We start from the raw sequence: 26,559 nt of genomic DNA, 5'->3' as shown, positions 1-26,559 counted from the left end.
ACAAGATGTTACTCTAGTTGCACTTTCCCATCATAGAAAAATAAATGTAATCATACAAAGGCATATAAAGTTGATGTTTTTATTAATCACAGAACACTGCAATTAGTATGATGTCAAAATAAGCAGGTGAGTTTTTTAGAAAAGCTAACAAAGCTTTCCATGTCTAAACAGATGCTTTCAGGGGATTCTATGGGGGAAAGAAAAAAAAAAAAAAAAAAAAAGACAATGATGAGTACTTGAATTGCAGTATTAAAGTGGGACCCTCATACACTCATTATTGTATGCCAACAAATTATTCATGCTTATAGATGTGATTATTTATAGAAAGATCAGCAGTTTGAGCATTAATATTTATGAAGTGGGTCAGTTAGACAATGAAGGTAAAAACAAGAGTATTCACATTTTTAAGTCTGATCAGCTAAAGACTAAATGTCCAGGCAAGACTGTAATTTAGATTTTCCCTACAGTATGGTTGCATACAATTTTATTCTATGTTATTTTATTTTATTTGCATACAATAATGAATTTTTATGTTATCTTGCAAATGGACAAATCAAAATAGAAATAAAAACAGTTCATGTTTAACACAAATGAGTGGCACCACAGTATAAATTTCTGCATGTAGATTTACATTCCAGACCATGGAAATAATAAGGACAGACTAAAAGTTAACACTTGACAGCACAATTTGAAAATGAGTTTGTTACAGGTACTAGAGAAATGAGATTGTAACATTAAATTTTATAGGTTTGTTATCAAATGCTAAGGAGAAAATTGCTACACCCTGTGTTTGGCAGAAATGTTTGTCTGTTTTTCAAAGGATTTTTAAGGTAATGCTCTCTCATGGTACATCTGTTGATAGAAATATCAAATTAGATTTCCAGCTCTTGAGATTCCCTGTAAACAATAAAATTTATAGTGTATACTTGTCTCTTTGTCAATTAGGCAATTATAAAAATATTTATTTACTTGAAAAAGAGGAATGATTTCTAGACATATTATGACAAGCTAATCTTTTTAGAATGGTTGCTCTTCAGCTATCTCTTTGTGAACCAGTTAGAACTACTGGGAAAAAAAAAAAAAAAAAAAAAGAAAGCATTACATAAACTTTTTCTGAATTCATTCTTTGTTCCCAATCTTACTTTCAGAAGTGGCTCAATTAAGTCATTAGAAGATTTGCCATTTACTGACTCAGAGAAGGATTTCCTTTTGCAGTTGATTTTTGTTGTTTCCTCACTTGATGTACAGCGTACTTGGCACAGTGGAAGCCTATGTCAATGGTTCCTAATGGCATTTAGGGTGCTGGAGCATAGAGTATGTAAGGCACATAGGCGACAGTAATTCTTACCTCTTTTATATCTGACAAAACATTCAGGTTTCAGTATCCTGCATGGACTCCCTAGCCCCAGAACAATGTAAGCCAATGCATTTCTTTAGCCTTGTGATCTGACTTAAAATTGCTGCAGTCTCTATCCCCAAATCTGTCAGCCAGTTTTTCACCGTACCCCTATTTAGTAAAACATTCAATCAGGAAAAAAAAAATGTTATTGATGCTCATAACTGCTTTTCTAAATTGGTGGCTATGCATGCCTGGAAGCAGTTCGCTCACATATGAAATGGAATACAATATTTAAAAGAGATTTCCTTCAGACATTAACCTCACTAATAAATAAACTATTTTCAATATTAAGATATAATAGCCATATTACTATACATTCACAAATATTTCTGCAGTGTCTTTAAAATCATACAAACATGTTGTAAAATTTTATCAACATGAACATACACGTACACATGTGCACATATACACATATGTAGAAGTATGTTTCTAAGATACATGCTTACAGAAAATAGGAGAAACTGAGAATCTATAATTAGTAAAATACCAAAGTACTGCAGTACCAAAGTACTGAAGAATAGATAAATTGAAACAAATTATTTTAGCATTTTTTTAGACTTGTGTACATTAGCCTATAAAGCAAGAAATATGACTGCCCAGATTTTATTTGTAATACTAGTGGATCCCTTACAATCTGAGTAAAGAGCTTTATGATCTTATGTCCCACACTTCCCTCCCTCCTCCTCCTTCTCAGCAATTTTCTCCCAGAGACAAACAAAATATCCTAAAAAAAATCCAAGAAAAAAAATCACACCAGGCTGAAAAGAAAGCCAGAACAATAATGTGGAATTGAACACGAGGAACAAGAAGAGAACATCCAAACAGAAATAAAATTGAAAAAAAAACCAAAACAAAACCCAACACCATATATACATAATAAATATACATATTATATTTATAACTTTATATATATATATATTCATATATATATAGCAAATATATATGTTTTTATATATATTATATAATTATAGTATATTATATATATAAAGTATATATATAAATATATACTAACAGTATGTGCCTTGATGAGACAAGAACTGGAACTGTTATGTAAATAGCTGATTGTGTGATCATTAAAACAATTACTTATGAATCAGTTTGCTGTTTGTAATTAAAACTTGGTCCCTTTATTCAACCTATATACATATATGTATATATATACATATACATATATATATATATATACTTTCATGAGTGTACTTGTGTATAGAATGCACCCACATTTGTTTTAACTAACCTATTGAACAGTAAATAAGGAAAAGTGTGCTGGGAATTTTAGCTTTAATCATTTATTTCTCTATTTTCCAAAACATATGTTACCCTTCTGCTTCTGCTAAAGCTACACTCTGGATTTCAAAAGACAAGGTGCAAATCAGTTCCCTACATTTTTACTGCAATACCTCTGGTAAGAGGCAATATAAAACCAATATTGCTTAATAGTGGTTTAAAGTCTATAGCAAAGGATTTGAAACTTGTCAAATAAGAAGAGAAAGCAAAACCCTCCAACACAATCAAAGCCATTGAAATGGCTCATACTAAAATACGATTCTTAATTTGCACACAAAATTAAGAGCATGACTTTGACTGGCTCTTAGTAGAGACCATACCATTCATTACAATATCTTGATTTGAAGTACATGGATTTATACAGACTTCATGAATAGAAGATAGAATTTCACTGTTACAAAAAACATATTTTAGTAAAACAAAACGTTCAGGCTTGTTATAGCCACACCCACTGAGATGTTGTATAGACTAGAAAAAAGGTTTCTTTTTGAGATAACATTTGTACAGGTAAGAGCTTTTGACTCATAGTTTGCAGAAAGCCTACTTTAAGACAACTCTCCCAATAACTATTTCTAATTCTGCTTAAAAAAGTCTTTGAAGATTACTTCTGTTAAGGACTTCAACTGCTACCTTTCACTTGATACAGACAAGATGAAAAATAAAATTAATCATTGCACAGTAAAAAACATCATTCTTAATTCCAATGAGATCCATCTATCTTTTCCCTTTTCCCTCTTCTTTATCACATGAGGTTTAGGGACCTTGACAAGGAATGGATTCAATTTTCCTCTGCAAATGCAATCAATAATAAAGTGAGAGTACTACTGCTCTCTCTTTAAAAGAACTGGAATATGCTTCTGATGATTTATTCGATATGTAGACCCTGGACTGCGTACAGGGCAGAGTATAACATTATTTGAAAAGCCTGAGAGCTATTTACTATATCAGAAAATGTGTCAAATGCTGTTCCCTGTTGAGGCAGCTACACACATCCTGGGGAGAACTGAAGGGACTGCCTCTACAGACTATTCATTGTCTTTTAGTGTATGGCAAGTATTACAGTTCCACCTCTTATTTAATGAAGTTGACTCAAATAAATTTGAAGTTTATTTGAAAATAACACCCACTAGTTATTCTTATGAATAAAATACATGTTTGCAGTTCAATCTTATGGTATTTAAAACTGGGAGAATATATTTGCAAGAGCATATTTTTGTATACTTAGATGGACGCACAGCTTTCTGTCTGTAGACATGCTAAACAGATATTTTAGAACTTCTGCTGTTTGTGTAAGTTGTCTTTTTTATTACCTATGTTTTCCTCATGATTTTCACTGGGAAGGAGTTAACTTTCTTCAGAGTCTCACCTAATGCTGCCTTTTGGATGAAAACAGTGGTGACAACACAACACTAATTCTTTCAAGATTAAATTCCTTCCAGCTTATTTTTAATTAGATGTTCACATTGGTCAAGCACATTTTTTTCTAGATAATTCCCAAATACAATCATTTGAAAAACTAGTCTGACAACAACTTAAGCTACAATACTTCAAATTTAGGTGTATGCTATTTCTCTCTTGCAAAGCTTAACATGAGCAATAGGCAAGAGCAGAGAAAACATTACAGTGGCTCCAAAATGAATACTGTCTCCTAGGTAACTAGTCCTCTCAGTGGAATCAGAAATCTGAATTTAGATGCTTAGGCTTTCCATAGAACACCATAGGAAACCGTTCAGCTCAAAGGATTATTAAAAATTATTATAAAAAACACAACTTCACAGATTATCAGAAGCCAGTTAAATGAGGATAATAATAAAAACATCTGAGAATTGGGGAGCATTTTATTCCGCATCTCTATGCAAATAAATCAGAGCTCTAGAGGATGCATTGCTACCACTCACAAGGATAGAACACACTGTTAGATACATACATGGATCATAGCAATATGTATCTACAAACCATACACCTTAAATATAGCATGTGCAAAATCTCCAGAACACCAAGTTTCACAAATTAGTTGCAAACACTGCAGTAACTTTTATTTAGTCTTGAAAGCATCTACATGATGATGACAGTGTTCTACTGTGTGCAAATATATTAGGAACTAATTGCATAATTTGAAAGGTAAAGAATAACAGATAGAAAAAGAATAAAGTGGCTTTTTTTTTTTTTTTTTTTTTTTTTAATCAGAACATTTAAGGAATGAAATGGAATTGTATTCTTTTCATTCTTCTCAATGGTGACCAATTAGGTAGGTCATTATTTTCAGTGCTGCTCTGCTTCACCTCTTATATACAAATCGGTTAAAAATTCTTGTTTTGACATCTAAGATTTCTAAAACAAAATTTATAGAGTATGTATTTTACACTCTTAATTAAAAGCATGAATGAATAAATGTCATGGACTTTTTCTTTAAATGAACAATTTCTTTACTCCCCATTAGATATCTGACTTTGTGTCCCCGGCAGTTCTATAAATAATGTTTTGAAGAAGCCACTGAAGTCTAGCATACTGTTGTGTCTGTGTCAAATCAAGAAAATTAATTGGCAATGCCATATGAGATATGCTGACTGGCTTAGCCACCGCTTGCTGATAGCTAGAACAGCACACTTAAAGCTCATTAAAAGAAGAAATGCCCAGGAGAAGGAAATAAGAATGTCAAGAAAATAAGTTTCCACTGTAGCTCAACTAAAGAGAGTTAATACAATATAGAGTCATAAAATCTTCAGTACAAACTCATAGTTTTTAAACAAGTTATTTACGCTGTTATAAAACACAAAAGACACCCTTATTAATATATTGCAACATATTGTTTATATTACTGTCTGTGCATCTTAGAAGTCACAAAGGATTAACACTGGCTTTTTTTACCTTGCATCATCTCAAATCAACATATTCCACCACATATTTGAAAACTGAGATATATCTGATGGTAACAATCATACAGTACTCTCATTCTTTTTTTTTTTTTTCCTCTGGGAAGAGGATAAGACAACAAAGAAGATGAAAGATAGAACTGATTAAAGAAGAGATAGGGGAATTTTGGATTTGGCAAAGGTGACCAATGTAAGAGACTAAGTAAGATGAAAAACAGAATGAAGTTAGAAAAGTAACTACAGCTCCTCCTGATTTTTTACTATTATTAGTTTTTACAGGTGACTTCAAAGACACATGATTAGTAAATCCTGAACTACAGCTGTGTAAAGTGAGAAGGAAAAAGCTATTCAACTCATACAAAAATGTTCTCTCCCATGCTATTTGCAGCATATTTTAACTATTTTAATCATTCAAAATATAATTTACAGTACTTGTAGCCTGAAAACACTATTAATTCAGAAATGGATGTTGTCACGTATGCAATTACTTATTACAAAATTTTCAGTTTTTCTTGCAACATTAATACTTCCCATCAACAGCAATTCCTTCTATTTTGTCACCAGTCATGGAAATTGGAAAGAGTAATTAGATCCAACAAAAGCAGATATATTTGAATGCAGTAGCGTAAAGAAAGTTTGATACGTAGTCTAGAAAACTCAGTTTCTTCTCTCTGTTATGCCAAGAGATGAAATGTAAGTGGACAAAGTACTGAAAAAGTTTAATAAGGTAACCGGTGAAAAACAGAAAACCTGTCTTCTGAAAGGAGATGAGATTTTAAGTGATTAAACCTAAAAAAAAAAAAATTACGCTGAATCAGAAAGCAAGATCCACTCTAAAAAGAATATTCAAGCATAAGGATGATACTAGTACAACAAAAAATGAGTATCAGCTAGTTATTATTAATTTAAAGCAGGAAATTAAGAGATCTCTTTCAGAGAGGAAGGTCTTAGAATGGCTGATTGAAGACCTGAGCAAGGAAGCAGGATCATTTAAGACAAAGTTAAATCAGTTTGTTAAAAGAATGACTCGGACAAATTATCAATTAGATTTGACAACTAAACATAATTTCTTGTTCTATTCCTAAGCTTCATTACAAATAAAAATGCTCCTTTAAAAAGTTATAGTAATCTCAAGCAATAGAGTTTTATATAAACTTACTGAAGCACAAGAATTGGAAGTAAAACTGTTTCCCATTCATTTTTCATTACTGAATATTAAATGTTTACAAACCACCTATAGATATATAATTTATTACATATATACGTGTATATATACTATACAGACATGTATGCTCTCTATGTAGTCTTGTATCATTAACAATATAATATTGCAAAATATATATTACATATGTTATTGTGTTATAAATTTTACAGTATGTATCTATTTTATATGGAAGTTTTATATAGAACATAAACAACCTTTCTTGTGTGTTTCAGGGAATTTTTATAAATATTAAAATAATACAGTGGATTTGGCTAATGGATTCTAATCTAGTCCCTTTATAGATGAAATATTAATGAATAGCAGGCTGGTTTAATCTATCTAAATGCATATCCGGCAACAGAAATCCAAGACACACTGAGTGTGAGGGGAATACAGTGCACAAGCAAGAAACGTGAGAAAAATGATGATGAGATAAAACCTGATTTGTTATCTGAGCTGGTACAGATGTGACAACCACTGCTCATTGTCAATATTCTAACTATTTCAGATAATTTTGTACGGTACAAATAATTTCAACTTTTTTTTTCTTTTTTTTTTTTTTGTTATTGTTGTTGCTTTTGGACAAAGAATGCATAACAGTCTTCACTCTGGAGAAATTTGTTATGCCAGAAATTTGATGAGTATAAATATCTTCCAAAAATCAGCCACTCAAAACTGTCCCCTCCCTTCACCATATGAACCATCTGTCCCACAAGCATCTGGCTTATGGCCTTCTTGGAAGCAGAACATAAAAATAAAATAGAAATTTTTATTCTGCAGTATGACATCAGTACAGGTACTGTATCTTGGCTGTTAAAATTAAGCTTGATTTACATGCTTTTTTTTTTTTTCTTTTCTTTTTTTTCCCCCCCCCTAGGTTATATAAAGGTAACATTAACTCTTACCTCTTGAAGAGGGAAAGTCTACAGCATACTAGAAAGGTCTAAATCAAAAGTTAGCTGCCAGTACAAACAGAGGTTTTTCTCTCTCTGAAGGCTTTGCTCTTTATTCTTATAAATAAAGACTTGGCTTATGTCTTAAAAAGAAGAAAAAGAAATTATTTTTATTGAATACGCAGCATTAAATTAATGAGGTACAGAATACAGATTCCCAATTACAAGCTATTAGGCTTATTTCCACTCTTGGAGTGTATCCTGGCCTGAATTACGTTAATAATAAAACTCCTGCACTGCACAGGGAAGTGATTTTATCCCACGCTTCCAGAATGCTGTAATCCAGCAGTGTTCACCTGCTCATTGCATAAGTACTGCGTAAATCTGCAATAGGCAGACTGCTGAACGAAGAGGCGGGACTTATTACTTTAGATTTTGCAAGCAATTAAAAAGTAAAGAAAAAAGAAAAAAAAAACTGCCTGACAAATCATTCCCTAAGACTCAAAATGCACTAGAAATGATAAAAGACTCAAAGGGATTTTCAGGAATGTAGTACAGTCAAGCAGCTTTTTTTTTGTCTACTTCCATGCCATGAATGCTCTCTTAGGATTCATGTGAGTTTTATGTATTCATTGCTTTATTCACCTTTTATGGAAGTTTTACAAACAATGTTTGAACAGAAACATTTTTATATTCCAGTGTTTGCTGAAGGTCTCCTTGTTTTGACATAATTTGCTTATTTTATGATTACATGGAGTCCCAGGAAGAGGCAGTAGATTTGCAGGAAACAAGTGGTATGAGATGAAGAAAGAAATCTTACTGCTTTACACATATCCACTCTACTTTTAAATATTTTAATCTGCACTACATTTTCAGTTACTTTAGCTTTCTGTGTTGGAATTCAGTGGTTGTAATCCTTCCCAAATTAGTAAGAACTCAAAAGTAGAACTTCTAACATCAGCACTGAGTTTGTGGCTTTTAAGTACTTCTATATCATAGACTCACTCAGGTTGGAAAAGACCTTAAAGATCCTCGAGTCCAACCACGACATAACCGTACTACCCTAACTAACAATCCTCCACTAAATCATGTCCCTGAGCACCACATCCAAATTATTTTTAAACACATCCAGGGATGGTGACTCAACCAATTCCCTGGGGAGCCTATTCCAGCACTTAACAACCCTTTCTGTAAAGAGCTATTTCCTGATATCCAACCTAAACTTACCCTGGCGCAACTTGAGGCCATTTCCCCTCATCCTGTCACCTGTCACCAGTGAGAAAAGACCAACCCTTCTCTCACTGTAAGCATCTTTTAGATATTGGAAGAGAGTGATAAGGTCTCCATTTCTCCAGACTGAACAGCCCCAGTTCCTTCAGTCTCTCCTCGTAGGGCATATTCTCCAAGCCCTCCACAAGTCTTGTTGCCTTTCTTTGGACCTGCTTCAACACCTCAACATTCTTTCTGTACTGAGGTGCCCAAAACTGAACAGAGTACTCAAGGTGAGGCCTCACCAATGCCAAGTACAGAGGCAGAATTACTTCCCTAGTCCTTCTCGCTACACCATTCCTGATACAAGCCAGGATGCCATTGGCCTTCTTGTCCACCTGGGCACACTGCTGGCTCATATTCAGCCGACTGTCCATCAGTACACCACGGAATATATAGATGATTCCAACTAATAGAGATGTCTTAAAGAAATATAGAAACAGATGGAACAAGTGCTATGGAGAGAAGAAAATGCACCTGCAATCAAAATTGTTAAGAATAAATTTTGAAGACCCTTGAAGTCATAATGTCTTTTAAACAACTACCTTCAATCAAAGACAGGGAATGACAACGTGAAGTACTACATATCCCAGAACAAGGAGGAGGATAAGTAGTATGAATTTGGATTCAATATTAGTCTTTAACAAATGTTTGTAACAGAAAGCAAAATGCAACAACCTTCAGCTTCCAGACAATTCTACCCATATTTAACTTTCATATTTGACAAGAGGAAGCAAAACTGAATACCAGGAGCTTAACACCAGCTAAATCCCATTGTGCATTTATAATCTGCATTAGTTCAGGAGATATTCCAGCAACATGGAGGTCTGAAATGTCAAACAAGACCTTTCAGCAATTATTTTGAAAAGAAAGAGGGAAAGGGACCTAAAATGGTTTTTCAAATCAGAAGGGGGGGGGGGGGGGGGGGGTGAAGAAAGAGCATATAAGGAACAGAGAAGACTTATCCTAAGTGAGAAATTAATTGCCTTGCTTTTTTTAAAACAAAACAAAACAAAACAAAACAGCATTCTGGTTTCAATATCTTCATCTGTATCAGCTAGTAGTGCACTACAATGAAAGCAGTTCTATATAGTGGAACAATGGTGCTGAGGATGTGATATTCATAGTACATGCGTTTTGGAGGTTTTACTTTTTGCTATATGTAATCTTTGCTGCAGTAGCTATTATTAACAATAATTTCACTATTATGGCCATCTTCAGCAGCAAATGTGTTTGGATCTACTTACAGCTAGATTGTCTAGTATAACTGAAAAAAGAGAACACTTAGCTAACAGAAATGAACAGAAATCTTACTAAGGATCTTTGTCAGATATCAAACGGAAACAGCTTACTTATTCTTAACACCACTGTCAAATTTAAGTCATAAACTTTCTAAGTCTTTAACATCTCGAAGGCATTTTGAGTGATTTCTTGATAAAAACGGGCATCTTGGCACAAAAGTATCTTTATGATATATGTGTATTCTCTATTGTTTGTCATATGAAGCAACATCTGCTTAGCAATTATAAACATCAGAAGAGTCATATGTAAACAATTGCTTCATTCCCTTTTTTTTCAGAATATCAATACAACAGTTGGAATAATCTATGCTTGCAGAACAGTCAAAAAACCTCAGCAAATCCAGTACATAATCATACCAAATATGTAACATGCTGTAGAAAAAAAGATTGCTGTTGTGAAATAAAAATCAAGTGGAAACAAAGATAAGGGACAATCAAAAAGCAAAGAATAATTCTTTTCCACCGAGTAAGTGAAGTGAAATGGACCTGACTTTCAGTGCCTGAGAGACAGTGAGAAGAAACCAAGTTTTGAGTATACACATTTGTACACTCAACTTGTACCAGTGAGGAAGCTGCTGTGCTTTGGGGTAAAACTGAGCCCCAGAAATGAACCCACTCTGTGTACTCCTGGGAAGATATGTATGCATTTGGGGTGCTAATTATGAAGATAGAGACAAGGACAACAGGCACCCACATTTGAAAATTTGTCCTGTTAGAGTCCATTGACTTGGAATTCATGGGTCAAAGGGAGAGCAAAGCCTTTTATCTCACTCACTGATTCTGCAGGCTCCTCCATTTGTCATTATTCAGGAGGAGAAAGAGGAAAAAAAGCTCTTTGGAATATCATATATATATATGAATACTGCTCCAGGTAAAAAAGAATGAGAGGGGAAAATTATTGCAGAAAAACTGCCACAGATGTACAATGGAATCCATCATCCATAGGAAAAGACCGACGTTGAGGTTAGTGCAAGGACCTGGCAACTGTGGCTTTCTGCAATAATCACACAGGAGAATGTAGTAGCTACTGAAAAGGTAGCCAAAGATGAAGACAATATTCTATATCAAAATACTTGTATCAAAACACTTTTATTTGCCTTTAATTCTTTAGTTTTTTCCTGAGATTTTCAGTAATTTTCAAAAACTACTAAAGAAAAAAAAAAAAAAACTTCCCTCTCCCCCCCCCCCCCCAAGAAGATAAACAAATAGCATTTCTTCATGAGTTGGAACAATGAAAGTAAAACAATAATAGTAATATTCTTAAGATATAGTATCACATTACCTGATTTATCTGATGCAATTATATGTGCCTTCCTATTGTATAGATTTTCATATAATCTTACTATTGTAAGATACTTCTACTTTTTTTTAATATCAGATAGTATTGCATTTGTTTTTATTGAACTCATGCAAGCAACTATCTTTCACTTACTTGTCAGATTCTATTCCTACCTATTTTACCTATTTTATATTTGTCTTATTCAAGCAAAGAGCTTTCACTTCTCTTGTCAGCTTCTATTGAATTTTTTATATTGATCTTTTCAAAGGAACAGCTTTCCACTTCCTTATCATTTTCAAATGTATCACACTCATTTTTGAATTGACATAATCATTTCAATATTCCTCTGCCTTTTTCAAAATTACAGCATTTCTACAGCTAAAAGCATTTTAAACACTTGATTTCAACATTCTCATTAACTACAATGGATAATCCTAAAACCCAGTCTCGACTTTGGTCAGAGAATACTACAATTCTAAATTCTCAGCAAACTTGGATCATATCCTTCAATTCTTACAACAAAAATTGCCAGTCTTCAAACCAACCAGCGTGTTACGAGTAAAGATAAACTAAAACTTCATAGTTGTGTGGCTGAGTTTATGTGTGTGTAATCAGATTGCACAGCTGAATTTTGGTAAAAATAGGTTAATTATTTTGATTTATCTATGAATATAGATAAAAATATATAATATAATATATACGTATATATATTAAGATATATTATCTCTATATTACCTATATATATCTATATACTCTCTATAGATAGTATATATATATGTATGTATATTCTATATATTACTTATTATCTATAACATTTTATATATTATAGATATTTATAAATCACAAATTATAGAATTATTATATTTAATTGTAATATAAATATCTATAAATATACATATATACTATATTATCTATTATCTATATTATAAATAATAATATATAATACATATTTACTACATATTATGTATATATCCTATATATTATCTCTGAGTATAGATATATTTATAATGTATCATATATAGAAATATATCTATATATCTGTCAATATCTCTATTGATAAATACAGATATACATTCCACAAGGTAATAGAAATAGCAGATTGCAAATATAAAGTCTGTAGAAGTGAATTAAAAGAAAGGGGATACTTTGATAAGTGTTGAATACTAAAGGTATAAGCAGCTCCTTTAAGTTATGTGAAATATTACAACTGTAGAGCACTAGGGATAAATTCATTTTCAAGAAAAGCACACATTTCTGCCAAAAATCATTATCTTGCTGATGGCCTAAATACCTTCCTTTTAGTGGAGACTATCTATACAAATAAAATTAATCAAACAATAAAACTTCACAATTACTTTAATTGATTAAATTAATTAATTGACAGCCATGGCAGCTGTCTAGCTAATTTTCCAAGGACACTCTATTAATGCAGTCTTTTCAGCTGATGACATACTTAAAGATTTATTTCCAAATATTCTTATCCATACTAGTATGTTATGAAATGAAATACTCAAGCAAACATTCTTCATTGTTAATTTGACAGCAAAATTTATGTTGCTGTTGATATGCTGGCAAAAAGTGGCTCAAATCCTCCTAAGTATCCACCTTTTTGTAGATCTCAGGCTACGCAATGGCATCTCAAATTGACATTACTCTATAACATGGTGGTCATGTACAGATACACAGGTTTTAAAGCCTGCACCTGCACAGAAATATCAGAGCATTTTTTTTTTCCATTGGAACATAAACATGAAGCCATTTCAATCACTATTCTTTCAGAATAAATTCAGACATTTATTGAAAGTAGAAAAAAGAAACAAAGACAGAAAATGAAGGAAAAAAAAAAAGGACAACAACATTCTCGAATGATCATGACATGGTCAAATGGAACCTCAAGACAATGATGCATTTCTGCTAAGGAAAAAAAAAAGTGAACTGACTACAGCAAGAATATTCAGATGCCTTTGCTCTAAATTGAAGACTTATCTTGTTTGAAAGTTTATTACACAGATTTGCTGTAATAGCAAGCACTCTGTATGATCAGATTGATCCTTCTATAGTGAAACCTGAAAGCATTAATTTCTATATTGAAGATAGCACCGAAGAAGGCTCTTTGGCAATTTTCCACTTAGCCTCAGTGAACAATGTTATTCATAAAAAAAAAATCTGCCATTACTGTTGAAAATGCAGTAAGGAATAAAAGGTAATTTGTTCTCTTTTGATAAAGTTAAATTACTATTGCTTCTAAGTCAGTGCATTTCCAGTTACTGTAAGTGGAATTTTCTTTCTTCATAAGTGATCTGTATACATCTATAGAAAATGGAAAGCACGGTATCTCTTGAAACAACTACATATATTAGCAGTGGACAGCATGAGATAGTTTAATGAAAATCGTAAGTGCTTCAACCACTTAAAACTCAAAAACAGACAGTTGATGCAATTTGTAAAGATACAGGGATCTCTTCTATGTGCTTTTTCCTCTTCCTGCTTATGTTAAGAGCAGCTGTCAGTTGTAATAGTTTTCTTGGACCTGAAATATATGACAGGTCCAAACAAACAATGGAGAAACCAGAGGAGGAATTTTGCAGTGTATATGCTTCTGAAATTTGTTTCTGATAGAAATAATACATCTGTGTTACCTCTATGGACATGTACATGCAGAAGGTACCCAGTAAGAACTCCTGGCTGAGAAAATCTGAAGACTAGAAGTTTCAGTGAGAACAGCAACTAATGTCAGGCAGAAATCTAAGGGGATGATGGAAGGTAGGAAGAATGACTCTGGATATAAAACTGCTTGTACCGGAGCAGCTAAATCAAAGACCTGAGTGATGCATGGGCAATCACTGGATGAAGGTAACCACAAAAAAACAAAAACAAAAACAAAAAACAAGCAGGGCAGAGAAAGACTACCTAGTGAAAAAGCTGCAGTATAAATTTGCTGTCTTCAAAGCTACAAAGGAAAAACAAGCCATGGCAAATGATGGAAACAAAAGTGAAACTGGCTGCCAATTCAAAAGGTGCAGCTGATTCTATAATTCCTCAGAGACTGCCTAAGACAATATTTCTTTCAGTATTTGAGAGAGAGATGTCAGGATGATGCACATTTAGTTGAAAGAGTGGGAGACAGAAGACCAGAAAATCACACTAGCACAACAAGAAACCTTTAGGAAAACAGTAGTAAGGAAAACAGACAGGCTTCTTATAAGTAAACTACCAGAAATCAGACAGGTATTGTCTCCTGGGAACCAAAATATACAGTGTTGAAGAAGATTCCAAAGACAGCAAGAGAGAGGCTACTCTTTGTTTTTCATGAGGACATAAATAATTCATCTTGGACCTCCTTCTCATAGATCAAAAGAGTGTTCAAGTAATAAAGCAGGTTAAAGAAGTGGAGGAACGAGTAATCCTCAAAAAGGAATCTTCTTGTCCTCAGCAAATAAAAAATGGCCCAGAAAACTGTCACTGATATCTGAGCACAATAAACATTGAAAGTTTATACATGATTGTGTACGTGAATAAAGAGTTCAGGAGTTTCCACAGAAATAGTGAGGAAAGTAAGGTCAAAGTTGGCATAAGTTTTCATCTAGAAGGCAGAAGATGCAAAACCACTTGTACCATCACTATGTTTCATGTAAAAACACAAACAAATAAAGGAGAGAAACACAGCAATGTTCAGGAGAAACACCTTGAAGTACCAACCAGGACATTAGCATCTATACATCAATTCTGCTAAGGGATAAAGATTTAAATTTGTGTCATAATTACAGTATTTGGGACAAACCCTGAAAGAATTAAACCATTTGCTAAAGAAAAACAAATTGAACACTCTGTGGATCAAACACAACAGAACACTTACTACTGGAGCAAAAGAATGTGAAGCTGTATTGTGGTACTCTATCTCTGGAGAAAAATATACATGTATTTAAATCAGGACATTTTATTTTTTGCAAAGCCTCAGATAGAAATTTCTAAGGTCTGTTAAAAGCAATCTCATGTTTGTATAAGGACAGTGAACTCCATATAAAAGAGACAGGAAACAGTAAGAGTTACACATTCACATGAAAAATATATTCATATGAAAAATACAGATAACTGATCTTTTACATGGATCACCTGTAAAATACTCTTAGATCCTTATTTCCTTTGCCCCTGAGTTTTCCTGATCAGTCACTAGCCAGTCTGCATGTATTGTATCCATGAGCACACTCTTTACTTTCACTAGTGGTCCAGGAAGGTGTGATTTAGGAGTCTATATTTTTCAAATGTAATGAATTATTTGTTGTTATATACTTTTGCATTCATACTTAACCTATCAATGGCTTTATTCCTTCTGCTTTCATAACCAGTTTTTTCTGTGCTTTCATAGTACACACTAACACCTGCTGTTTATTTTCCTGTTTCTGAAAAACGAAACAAAGTCAGCTATTTAGATGGTACTGATGTGTGATAGTGTGATAGTAAACACATATGTTTAGTGGTTTATACCAATGAAGTGAAATCAAAAAGTCCTGTCAATTACGAACAAGACTGGAAAGCCATGCAGACAGAAACAAATGACCTCAAGGACAGTGATACCTGATAATAGAAACAGCATTATATCTGACCTTAGAAATTGTTTGTGTATAAGGATCAATTCAGAAATTCTGCTAGAAGCTGCACTTTCTGAATTAGAAAGGTCTGGATGTAATTATGAGTGCTATTACACGAGACTGGCAAGCTATCAGTCCTTCATGTCCAAAACCAATGCTTTTACCAGAAGTAGAGCTGACGAGTACATGTATGAGGATTATCCAAAAAGGAAAGGTTAAGGGAAATTGTTTATTGCACTGCACCAGCTTATATCCTGAACATTACCTTCTTTGCAATATTTGTAGTCACACTTTACTGTACTTCATTCTCTTCTATATGTTTATTGTAGTTTAACTATTGATGAAAGCTTTTCTGCAACAGATGCTATTACATTATACAATTTACCAGCTATGTTGACTCTAGAGTTTCAACAGTCCAACATGCAAATCCTTAAACCCTTCATGTTTCCCTGCAAAGTCAATGGTAGAGAGTGTTTTTCAACACACATACATAAAACCAAAATCAGCAAGTCCCCATGTGTTAGAAAAAAAAACACCATACTATAAACAAAGTGACCGCATAGTTAAGGTACGGCCCAAGGGATACATTTACATTTTAAATTACACTTTATCCTTGACAAAAGGAATTGCAAACAGACCAAGGTTTAACAGCTATGACACACTATTTGCAAGAGAAAATCATGATGTTTTAAAGTCTGACACAGAAACAGAAGTTCAATTTACATGACAGGAGCAATAGGCATTCATAAACTCGGGAATGTAGATGTGGGAAACAGGCAAAGCCTGACCTCATTCACTGAGATGCAGTATCAGGCTGATGCGACTAACTGCATCTCATCCCAAACAAGATCACTGCAATTATCCAGCCTCAGAAATGACACTGCAAACTCAGGTACTGAACAATTCAGCTTGAACTAAACAGCTTCATTATACATTAAATATACATTAAACAAGTAGGGGATCAAATCCAAATATCCCGAATACTCCAAATATACAGATGTTAAAATACATCTTACTGAATCCCCCAATTAAATATCCTCAGAAGCTGTTGTTTGTCTGGGATTAATGGGACCCAAAACTGTAAAACATTATTTTGGTTGAAAATGTTTGTTGTAATAATGTACAACACTTAATTTGCAATTTTTTTTTAAGGCTCTTGGCAATTGTCATACATCTTTTCTCCTCATATTACTTGTATCATTAACAGGTTTCAGATTTTATTGTTGCTGTGCTTTTTGGCATAATAATACATCACTGGAGGCCTGAAAATGAAGTCACTGAGACCAATAATTCTACAATAAAACACAATACAAACTGTCCTGATCAAAATTAAGTTTTTGCTACAGCTGAAATGACATAATTTAAATGCAATCTCTTCCTTCCCTTGGAGGGAGGAACTTCCTACTAAGAATAACTAAATTGGCTTTTTCAAAACATTGATACTGCTGACCAGTGACTATAACAGAATGAAATCGAACTAATGAACACCTTGTATTCATCAGGCAGAAGAACAATTGCTCTGTGGGACTGAAGAATTGGATTTCATCTCAAACGTGTTAAAGACAGAGATTTTTAAATGTAATGTTACGTAATGCTCAAGCTCAAGGAGGGTAGATTCAAGCTCAAAGAGGGTAGATTTAGGTTAAATATAAGGAAAAAATCTTTTATAATGAGGGTGGTGAGGCACTGGAACAGGTTGCCTAGAGGTGTAATTGATGCCTCATCCCTGGAGACCTTCAAGTCAAGGCTAGATGAGGCCCTGGGCAACCTAATCTGGCTGTGCCTGTCCCTGTTCACTGCAGGGGGAGTTGGACTCAATGGCCTTCAGAGGTCCCTTCCAACTCCAAGGATTCTATCAAAATACAAAACGCTTCCATTTAAGGCATTTAGGGCAAGAATGCTCTCTTCATGATGAACTACAATGCATAACTGATAACTACAGGACTATGCACAGTACTACCAATGTAGAGTAAAATATAGGAAGAATGAAAATAATTTAAATTACTGCAATATGACATCAGATTTAAAACAGCCACTTCATTCTCTTATATATATATATATAGTAATTGCTGGAGGGAACTTCTAACTCTGTGCTGTATGTTTGCTGCCTTAAAAAGACTGTTCAAGTTTTGTTTCAATACTTAATGAGTTCTCTACAATAATTTGAATGAGTACATCGAAATAGACTATTAGAGAAATATTCTCTCTTTTATGTATGACATGAAAGGGCTATGGATAGTTAAATTAACACTCAATCAGGGCTTCTGAGAGAATTTGACTAATGCATTGATCATTACCTTTACAAACGTGCTTTTATAAATCAAGGTTGTTTTTTTTTTTTTTTTTTTTTCCCTTCTCTTTTAAAATAGGATTTTAGAGATTCTTTTTCATTCGTGAAAGCAAAAGATTGGTGATATTTGATGAGAACACCTATACTGTGAAAAGAGAAGCAAGTACTTGAGCCTTTTCTTGTCTTATAAGGAAACTTCCTACTTTTGTCTATTTGTTTTTATGCAATTTAAACAACATATGTTATATGCATTATATATGTGTTTATTTTATGTATTTTTATATGTATGTTTATATATATGTTTATATATATGTATTATATCTAAATTGTTATAACCAAAGAATAAATCTGGAGATACTCAGCAGAGACAGCATACACAAAGTGAATGAAGAGTGAAAAGAAAGTTCTCTATTCATCTCACTTCTTAATTGATTTTATAAATTAGCTTAAACCAGATTTCAGCTCTTTTCCTGCTCTTTCTGGGTATCTCTCTGAGATACTGACATCTCAAATAACTATGTAGATCAAAAGAGGTTTTGTCAGGCCAGGTATCAAAAAACCACCAGGAAAGAAATCATTCAGAACCTTCCAAAAGATGAAAACAATCAGGCTTCTGATACTTCAAATCCCATTACTAATTTACAAAGTGGAGACAAACCCATACTCCAAAGTGCTTTTGAAGAATGCTTCTTGATTCATTGCTGAGTGACTGGAAGATTGATTGTGTGCTTTCACTCTGAAAGACACAATCTTTCCACTATATTTCTTAGTCCCCTTTTTAAACTTTTTTTATAGCATTAGCAATAAATGCCTCCAATTTAAAAAGAGAAAAAGTATGCTCCATTTCCAAATAAAAAACTGAGGCCCTCTCCCCCCCAAAAAAGACTTAGATTATTCTTGTTTATATGCAACACCAAAATCCACCTTACAATGTAAATGCCCCAATGATTTTTCATAAATATTCTCTAAATATATGTATTTTTTTAAATGAAGAAAACAAATTTCTCATTAGATCATTTTTCAGAACACATTTTGCACTGCCTTCAACACAAAATCCTAACTCTGTCTGCATTATGAAGTGTAAGCAAATCTTTAGCCTTTCAGAGCTCTTGTATCAGTTAGCATAAAGTTAGCCTATGCTTTAAGTGGGTAAAAAAGGATGTTTGCAGTTTTTCAAGATTAGGTGAAGTAAAGAAAAGAAGTTATCTTCTATATCAATACACTTCAGAATTTAAAACAAACTAGCAAATAAGCCTTTGTTACTTTTTCTAAAAATTACTTGTTGGAGTTATATGTGATAAACCAGATACATAAAAACATTTTGAAAAGGAAAAATTTCAAAACATCTAAACTAAAATAAAAATGCTTTCCTATAACATACAACCAATCTCTTATTTAAAGCAACTAATAATAATGATAAGCATAGGATAGAGAAATCATAAGGAAACAGATCAATTTTCTAATATCCAGAGTGTGCATTTCCCTTACATGTTAGAAAAACAAAAAAGATTAAAAAAGAAACATTCCCTCAACAAGATTGATTGTGATTTCATGTTTCATCCAGTTGTGGTACATATTTTGGATAACTAGTTTGTTTTTTTTGAGCCAAACAGGTTTTAGCTATGAGAAGCTGCTAGACCGTATAACACACTTGGTATAACACACCAAGTTTCTTCAAGGAGTGGAAAATGCTAACTTCTATGACAGTAATTGCAGGAACAGCAAGCTGTTACTAAATCAATGTCTCATCTGGAAAATACGTTTTTCCATTTGCCCTGCAGTTAAGGTAGTGCTAAGAGGCCATTATCCAATGACTTTCTATTAGATCAGCTCAGTATCAGACATCTCTGTACAGCAAATCACTGCTTTCTGAGCTCATCCTCAGGGAAAAAAAAAAAAAAAAAAAAAAAAAAAAAGCCACTAACCAAACAAAAATGCAGTGCAGAGAGGCTTTCTGTAGGCGATCAAGACTCACTACAGCCAGTCTCACAACCTGTCAGCCCAGAAATCTACAGATAACTCAACATCCAATTTGTTTTAAGTAATTTGAACACCTTAGGCTTTCCAAAAATTCTTAACTAAGTAATTAATAATTCCTGTACAAGAAGTATTTAACCTCAGAACAGATACTATCTGATTGTCAGATAACTTCTCTACTTCATGACAGGCTTTCACAAAATATGGCCAATCACTATCATTTTAAAGATAGACAACAGTGAGAAGCAACGACCCTTCAACATCTTGTGGCATGTTGATAGCAGACATGATGTTGGGATTCAAGTTTTCAACAACTTGTAAAGAAGTTAATAATAATAATAATAATAATAATAATAATAATAATAATAATAATAATAATAAAACAGCATGGAGAAGTCACTCTAATAAACTATTAAAAAAATTCCCCTGTTCCAAGCTCAACCATTTTCATTTTAGCCATTTCTTTTTCCTTTTTTTCAAAATCAGAACAAAGAGAACATGGTCAAGCAAATAAAGAGGAGTGTACAGAATGGGAGCCAGCCTCATAGTTGCTACATAATAACCCTTCTGTACCAGACAAGCCATAAATTTGTCAGAAAGTATTGCTTAGTTTTTCAAGTGAACTAGAATTCAATAAAAAAATCAAAAGCTACTTTTCCATGGACTCTGAAATCCCCAGAAGTTGAAGTTTCATATTTCCTTAATGGAGCTACAAGATAGGAAGACCAACATGGCTGACTTACAGACTCTACAGAAAACAACAACAACAACAACAAAAACACACACACACACACAAAAACAAAAACAAACAAACAAAAATTTGCAAAACACCAAGATTGAAGTAGGCTGAACTGCCTGACTTTGTCAAATATTCTTAGGATACAACTCTTATAGTCAACTACTCATATGAAATGAATTCAAAGAAGACTGTAAAAAAAAAAGAGAAAAACGGTCAAAGAGAAGAGCATGTCTCTTGTAAGAGACTCTAAAAAACACTTTACCAAGGCAAGAATAGTATTTATATACAAATACTGGTAACATACTCTGAAGAATGCACCAAAATTACAATGCATGGCAATCAAACAGAATAAACTGATACCTCATACTGTATGCCAACTTACCATGCTATTCATTTTATAGTCAAGAAACACTGAAAGTTATTGTGTTGGTTTTTGTTTGTTTGTTTGTTTGTTTTTTAATGGGTATATGTGAAGTTTTTTGGTGATTTTATCTAACATCTGTCAGGGAACAATAAAGCAAAACTTATGATGCCTGAGCTCCATGTGGCTGCTTCCAGTTCAAGTAATTGTGCTTTTTCCCTGTGCATGTTTGAGCATGACGCTTATTGCCATTAGGATATCCTGACCATGGACTGCTGCAGTGCTCCAATTCATAAAATCTGAATAACTGATATTGGAAGGGATCTCTTGAGATCATCTGGTGCAAACAGTCCCTTCTACAGCTTAAGCAGGAACACGTAGGGCAGCTTGTACATGATCACGTCCAGTTGAGTTTTTAAAATTTAAAAGGATGGAGACTCCAAAAGCTCTCTGAGCACACTGTACCAGTAGCCACACACCCAAAAGATAAGCAAAATAACAACTCAAAACACTAAGCTTCCTTTCATTCTCAGCAGAAAAATGACTAGGAAATTCTAAATTAACTCTACTAGCTCAGTAGATACTTCCTTCTTGCATTCTTCATTTTCTACTACCTGGACCTGTTGAAAATGTGAACAATGTTCATATAATTCTATTTGGTCACTTCTAACGTGGAATATCAGTACTGATCTTCCATTAAAAAAAATCAGAGGAAAATGAATAATTTCAAACATTACTGATATAGCACTGATATAACACGCAAGACATCAACTGACACAACACTCTCTTTGGACCTTCAGAATTCAGAAAACTCTACTATACACATTTATGGAAAACACATTTATGTTGTGAAGCATCAGTGTACTTGTTTTGTATTCACAATCCACATTTGCCATATTTGATGTGACTTTTTTCATTTTTAAAATCATCAGCATTTTTTCCAACCTTTTCTAATTTAAGATTTCATTATCTTATTTCCTTCAGCTTTGAATGGTCTGTCACCTGCTATACCCATCACAATGAGCTATACAAGCGCACTTTAGATTTTCAGCTGTCAATTGAGAAGGCCAAGGTCCAAATATTTTTCCCCACTTCTCACTATCTTTCCTATAGTCAGCAACTGTTGGTTTTTTTTCTACATCATAAAGGTGCTGACCCTGAATGGACCAGAGTGCTTTTAGTGATAAGTAGATACAAAGGACAGAACGACAAACGGCTTGAAACATAAATAAATTACAATGAAAGAAGGAATACTGATATAGGTAATTATTTTAAAGTCATGCCCCTAACAGCATAAAACTACATTTTTAAAATAAACAGCATGAAAGCTGAAAATTAATTTGCAATGAGATTAATATGTATATTTATTACAGTTAACTAACATTATAATGTTGATGGAGGGAAAAGACCAAGCCTCATTTTGAAACAGATGCTTATAATAAATAGTTTTGTACAGGTAAGAAAACAGTTTTTGCTTGAAAGAGGCCTGGCAAACAGGATGGCTGCAGCAGAATGGGCAGGTGATTGTCTCAGTGAAATGGTCTATACAACCTTAGAACTCCTGCTACAAAAAAAACCAACAGGTACTTCAAGCACAAATGTACTTCAACACATACACAGCTCCTTCAACTCCAACATACGCATTAGTTAATTTGCTATAAATTTATTAGAAACTTTCAATGTATCTTTTCAAAAGATTTATATTTTGGAAAATAACCAATTATTAAAGAATAACAAAGAAGAAGATGCCGGGGGGGGAGAAGGGGGGGGTAAATTAGGAAAGTCTGTAAGCTGTCCTACTTTTTTCTTTAGAGGAAAGCAAAGGGAAAAAGAGAGAACTGTACTGGTTAATGAGGCAATGTGAGAGGAAACTCCAGAGAGACAGAATACAGAAAAGATGACAGGATACCAAGTCTGCAAGATGTCTATTATCCTGAAGAACCTTTTATATATGAAATATTACCCAATGGGGATATGAAAAATGACTAGTGAAGTACTTAGAAAAAGTAGTGAAATCCTAGCAGTTATAAAGTAAGTCAGGAGACAGAAAACTGAAGATATGGAGATGTTTGTTCAACAAGAGGAAAAGAAGAGTAAGTTCTGAGTAAGATGCTTAACAATCAACCAATCAATCAATAAAAATCAACGTTAAAATGTGAGAATAAACAGAGGGACATACTGACTCCATGAGGAGGAAGAATGCTGAAAAATCCAGAATCAGCACTATCAAATGAGTACAATATTTGTAAGCCATATGCAACAAGAAAAAAAAGGAGGAAATGCAAACTTGAGAAGAAGAAAAGACAGCAAGAAATCAGAACCTATGGGGAAAAACAAACAAACAAACAAAAACCAAAAATAAAAACATCTTTCAGAAAGAAAAAAAAAAAAGACAACCAAAACTTCCAATTTCCATGAAGAGAAAAAAATCTAAAATACTATGAGTTAAGGCTTTTTAATAGCATGGAAGATAGGAGTAAATACAAAGAACTGAAGTTTGCATCATACATCAGTTATAAAATATCAGTTTTTCAGGATCAGAAAGGGGAGTACCTAAATCTGACGGTATAACTGAAGATCACTAAACTACAAATTAGCAGAAGTTTATATTCAGTAAATGGGAAGTAATTTTTAATCTTATCCATCACAATAAAGTAGAGGAAAATGGTGTGGGAAGATCATGAAGATAAATGGATATTTTACCAATAGGTTTTTTAAGCTGCAGTTTAGGATCTTCTGTTTATGAGGGATATGCATTAGAAGTAAGCACTGCATTTTACTTACCACTAGACATCATTTTAAAATGGAAGTCTGTACAAATGTAAAAGATCTAAATAATTTCTAAGGCTGAGTTTCATACAAAAAAAAAAGAGGGAAATCAGGAAAATAGACACTAGTGAATGAAGAGATCCCAGGAAAAATGGAAAATAAATAAAGCCAATATATTATTATTGATAGAAACAGTAAACTGAAAAGATCTAGTGTCAGAGAGAGAAGTAATAATACCTAATTTGATGTAAAACAAGCTCTGTCAAACATCTACAATATCTGTACACTATACAGAATGAAAGTTATCTACCTTGACTTTCAAATTGATACAAGACACCTTCATGATGCACAGAAGAATATGTAATTTTTTCTCCAGTTAATACATATACACAGAGTAGGAATTGAAAATTACTAGTTGAGTAGTATTAATTATTTAAGTATTCTTTTAAATAAATAAATAGAATCACTAGTGTTCAAACTACACTATCCAAGCTTCACAAAATATCTATCAATAGTGGGAAAAATTCTGTGATTTGTGCTTTGCCAGAGTAACACTTTATGATTAAATTATACCTATTCGTTTTGAATAATTGTGACTGGAAATGAACTTACATGGCAGAAAAGATGAAGTGAGGTAAAGATAAATAAATAAACAGTAACATCATCCTTAAACTGCTTTCTGCAGTTTCTTATAAGCTCTACAGGCTTTAAATATTGGACATGCATGCAAAAAGCCATTTCCTCTAAAGATGTTTAAATCCACATGTCTAAATTAAAATCGTTCCTTGTAAATCCCTTTGTTAATCCAACTTCCTAACCCAAACCTAGAACTGAGTATATTATTTGCGAAGGTGATTCTCCTTTACAATCATTATTAATAAGTTCAGTGCTGGATAAGATGGTAACAAAGATGATGCAATTATATAGTAATAAATATACTTCAGAAATGTGAGGAAAAAAACAGCATTAAAGTATGGATTTTATAAATTTCAAACATTTCTTTTTATAGCAAAGCTGAAAAACATAGTTCCCAAAGGAAAGTCTTCCAGCATTCAGCTGTAAACCAGTCTACTAAACTCTTCTGATAGTAAAAATAAGACCAAGCAATTTCTAAACTTCTTAATGAGCAGAGAGAATGGTTCTGTAATGAAATATATTCTTAGCCCTCTCATGCTCTGGTTAAATGATGTTTTAAGGTCCTTTAGACAAACAATTTCTATTTTTTTTCCATAAAGTGATTAGAACAAATTTGCATTTTCTTTTTAGACTTCAATTACTTCAATCAGTTTGGCACATCTTTTCTGGTAGTCAGCTTACTTCACCATATCTACTTATTTGTCAGAGGCCGAAACACATATAAAGTTTACATTCACTACGAGTTTGCAAATATAGCAAATATTTATTTCCACACTCCCTTATGTTTCTCTGGACACAATTTTGAAATAATGATTATATAAAGATTCTGTTGAATCCTACAGGACTTGCACGTGCTGTGAATTTACAGTTACAAAAAGCCAGAGTAACCTCTTGATTACCATTCCTCACTGTATAGGAGCTTTGAGAACAGAACTGCCATCTCTCACATCCCCACAGCCATCTGTCAGGTAATGTAGCTGACAAAAGGGCTGAGGTGACATTTTTCCTTCCAAGAGGACAAACACAAAGCTCAGGTAACACACAGACATCAACCTATTTTTTTAAAGTTAAGCCAGATTTACGACATCATGAATCTTTGCACTGGTTTCTGCAAGAGGGAATTCCACATAGCAGAATCAACTGCTCTCTCAAAATCTTTTTTTTTTTTTTTTTAATGTTTCCAATAAAGATCCACTGATATTCAGAGTGTTCTGCTTTGCAGTCTTTATTTTAAAATGCAAATGCATCTGTTGGCTATTTTTACCAGAAGAACATACTGCAGTGCCAAATTTCCCCTCTTAGTACAAGGGGATTCAACACTAATTGCTATTCCAAGCTGTACATAAGAGAGAAAATATTGCAGAAGCAATGGAAAGAGATCTGAGGAGCAGCAGTAATCATCTGGCTTCCAAAATAGATTTTGGCAGTATACAGAGCTTAAACATTTATTACTCAGTCATGCAACCTACCAGACACTGGAATCTCTGGACCTGCTATTATGTTCACGATAATTCTGGATATATATCACATTTGTTAGTTAAGAAATACACAGTGAAAGTCAGTCACACAGAATGGTGATGATAATCAATGGTAAATTTATCAGAAAAAATATTTTTCACACATTTTTTTAAAAAACAATTTAATGTTATGCAGTTAAAAAAAATAGGAAGTCTAAGATATTTTGCAATCTTCT

General features: G+C 33.2%; 1 protein-coding gene across 5 annotated transcripts in view; it reads right to left on the bottom strand.

The window, feature by feature from the left end:
- The window catches only part of CACNA2D1 (calcium voltage-gated channel auxiliary subunit alpha2delta 1), a 359,566-nt gene that overhangs the window by 111,729 nt on the left and 221,278 nt on the right, over positions 1 to 26,559 (bottom strand). The gene's annotated exons all lie outside the window — the stretch shown is intronic.

The sequence above is a fragment of the Gallus gallus genome, chromosome 1 (assembly GCF_016699485.2).
Source record: "Gallus gallus isolate bGalGal1 chromosome 1, bGalGal1.mat.broiler.GRCg7b, whole genome shotgun sequence".
In the NCBI taxonomy this organism is placed as follows: domain Eukaryota; kingdom Metazoa; phylum Chordata; class Aves; order Galliformes; family Phasianidae; genus Gallus; species Gallus gallus.
This window is presented reverse-complemented; position numbering and strand designations above follow the sequence as displayed.